Below are 3787 nucleotides of genomic sequence, written 5' to 3'. Positions count from 1 at the left end.
ATAAGATGTGAGTCATGCAGTAATGAAGAATTCAATGAACGTTTATTATATGGGGACTGCGATCTTTATACCATTATATCATATGCTATGATATGGTAATGACAACATGGGCACGTCCATACAAATATAGTTTACATCTACTGTGAGACATAACCCAAAGAAGTCACTTCCATGAGTATGTGACAAAAATATCTAAAAACATTTTTAATATTACTATACCAGTTGTAGGAAAATTCACTCTATTATCTATATCACTCAGCTACTCTTCAGAACTCCTTACAACTAGCTTCCCATCTATAAACACCTTTCACGAAAAGTCCAACTAAATGGCAAAAGATGTTTAATTCATCACTGATACTTCAGAATAGATTCCAACTTCATTCCAGTAATCATTTAGCCTCTCTTATTAATTTATCCTCAGATTTACTAGCAGCCACCACTATTAGAATGTCTGCTTCTGGTTCTGTTATGTGAGTTCTGTGGTCTCTATTTTATTGTCGAAAATACATATTCAAGCTATAGCCTATTCTTCATTGTTAGGTCTGGCAAAACTACAACTGAAAGTTCTCTCTCCTTCACTACCAGCAGCTCCTTTCTCCAATGTATGATCATTTTCTGATATAAGTGTCACTGCTGGACTCGGTTTCAGTACTTGCACTATGTTCACTTACTCTTCACTCTTTCACTTCATGAAAATTTTCCTTGGGCAGCATGGTGGCTCAGTGGTTAGCACTGCTGCCTCACAGCGCCAGGGACACAGGTTCAATTCCAGCCTCGGGCAACTGTCTGTGTGGAGTTTGCACATTCTCCCCATGTCTGCGTGGGTTTCCTCCAGGTGGTCCAGTTTCCCCCCCACAGTCCAAAGATGTGCCAGGCAGGTGAATTGGCCATGCTAAATTGCCCGTAGTGTTAGGTGCATTAGTCAAGAGCAAATGTAGGGAAATGAGTCTGGGTGGGTAACTCTTTGGAGAGTCGGTGTGGACTTGTTGGGCTGAAGGGCCTGTTTCCACACTGTAGGGAATCATTCAATATTCCCTCCCTAATGGCATTGTGAATTAATATATAACAGGTGGAATGCAATGGTTCAAGAAGGCAGCTCACTACCACCTTCTCAAGGGCAGCTAGGGATGGGCAATAAATGCTGACCAGCCAGCAGCATCCACATCCCACAAATAAATAAACAAAAAACATATTTCAACTTGGCTACAGCTTTTCCTATGCAATCCCACAGTTATTTTAATTCTCCATTCACTAACCTCAATCTCAACCTCAACACAAATTGTTGGAGGGAGTCCTGAGAGGCAGGATGTTCATGTATTTGGAAAGGCAAGGACTGATTAGGGATAGCCGACATGGCTTTGTGCGTGGGAAATCATGTCTCACAAACTTGAGTGATTTTTTCTTTGAAGAAGTAACAAAGAGGATTGAATAGGGCAGAGCGGTGGATGTGACCTATATGGACTTCAGTAAGGCATTCGACAAGGTTCCCCATGGGAGACTGATTAGCAAGGTTAGATCTCATGGAATACAGGGAGAACTAGCCATTTGGATACAGAACTGGCTCAAAGGTAGAAGACAGAGGGTAGTGGTGAAGGGTTATTTTTTAGACTGGAGGCCTGTGACCAGTGGAGTATCACAAGGATTGGTGCTTGGTCCTCTACTTTTCATGATTTACATAAATGATTTGGATGTAAGCATAAGAGATATAGCTAGTAAGTTTGCAAATGACACCAAAAGTGGAGGTGTGGTGGACAGTTAAATAAATTATCTCAGGTTACAATAGGATTTTGATCAGATGGGCCAATGGGCTGAGAAGTGGCAGATGGAGTTTAATTTAGATAAATGTGAGGTGCTGCATTATGGGAAAGCAAATCTTAGCAGGACTTATACACTTAATGGTAAGATCCTAGGGAGTGTTGCTGAACAAAGAGACCTTGGAGTGCAGGTTCATAGCTCCTTGAAAGTGGAGTTGCAGGTAAACAGGATAGTGAAGAAGACATTTGGTATGCTTTCCTTTATTGGTCAGAGTATTGAGTACAGGAGTTGGGAGGTCATGTTGCGGCTGTAAACGACATTGTTTAGGCCACTGTTGGAATATTGCGTGCAATTCTGGTCTCCTTCTTATCCGAAAGATGTTGTGAAACTTGAAAGGGTTTAGAAAAGATTTACAAGGATGTTACGAGGGTTGGAGGATTTGAGCTATAGGGAGAGGTTGAATAGGCTAGGGCTGTTTTCCCTTGAGCATCGGAGGCTGAGGGGTGACCTTATAGTGGTTTACAAAATCATGAGGGGCATGGCTAGGATAAACAGTCAAAATCTTTTCCTGGAGTGGGGGAGTCCAGAACTAGAGGGCATAGGTTTAGGGTGAGAGAAGAAAGATATAAAAGAGACCTAAGGGGAAAATCTTTCAACCAGAGGGTGGTATGTGTATGGAATGAGCTGCCATAGGAAGTGGTGGAGGCTGGTATAATTACAATATTTAAAAGGCATTTAGATGGGTATATGAATAGGAAGGGTTTGGAGGGATATGGGCCAGGTAGGACTAGATTGTGTTGGGATATCTGGTCGGCATGGACAAGTTGGACCAAAGTGTCTGTTTCTGTATTTTCCATCTCTATGACTCTATGACCTCCAGGAAGTTATGTTGGCCTGGATATTTCATCTGTGGATGTGAATTGACTTGACACGTCTGTGTCATAATCTCTCAAAATATCCCTGTCTAGTTCATTCTGTTTCTCAGAACATTCAACAAAAAATACATTAATATTTGAGGTACAATGTGCATTGTTTACATCTATTGCCTCTCAGAGGCAAAGATTTGTAATTAATTCTGATGAATCATATCAAATGAATCTTGACAGCCTTTTTAATAAGTTCTGTCTTATCATCATAGCCTGTTACCTTCCCAGGGCCTTTCCACTCACTATAACCCCATCTTCATATTATAAGAAATCCTTTAAATTTAAGTGTGCCTTAGACAATCTTTTAATATGCATCAATGCTTTCCAAATTTCTTTCAAGAACTAAGCTCTGCTAAAAGCCCATCTCCCTGAATGTGAAATATTATACTTTTCATAAAAATGCTACTAATTGGTGTGCTTTCTGACTTTTAGCTAGAAAGTGGTGTTTCACTCAGCAGCGAATTGATCGGTGCTTTCCATTATGTAGAGTGAATTATTTGCATGAACTACACAGATTCGGGCAGTTGTCAACTTGCAATCTACCTGATCAGCTGAATGTTCATGCAACATTTCACCATTTATTGCATGGCTCCTTTCATAACATGCATTGCTGTATTCACGATCATGATATTCATACTTCCACATGACAAAGAACTTGTCATTAGCAAATTCACTAGCATTCCATGTCTAAGTCCCTGTCAGTTTATCCATGATCTTTGCAGCAATAGCCCTTTTGTTTTTACTATGGATTATTGTCGAACAAGTAAGTCAGTAACTAGGTCTAGAAAATGCAAAAAAAAATCTGTCTCTTAGCCACCGCCTTTTTAAAGTCAGGGGAAGGCATACACTTTGACATAATCCATCCTTTGGTTAGTATTGCTTCATAGATTTCACAATTCTTGCCAACGTCTTCTAATAGTTTTGTATACTCTTCTTCAATAGTACGTGCATGTTTTAGAAGGATTTTTAATGTTTGATAAGGAAGGTCAGCAAATTGTCTATGTAACTTTAAGCCAATTTGCTTTCTCTCTCTGATTTTTATCATTCAAAACCATTAATAATCATCTAATACTTTAATGAGAAAGACTGGATTTTGTTAGAGACGC

The sequence above is a fragment of the Chiloscyllium punctatum genome, chromosome 2 (assembly GCF_047496795.1).
Source record: "Chiloscyllium punctatum isolate Juve2018m chromosome 2, sChiPun1.3, whole genome shotgun sequence".
Classification (NCBI taxonomy): Eukaryota; Metazoa; Chordata; class Chondrichthyes; order Orectolobiformes; family Hemiscylliidae; genus Chiloscyllium; species Chiloscyllium punctatum.
This window is presented reverse-complemented; position numbering follows the sequence as displayed.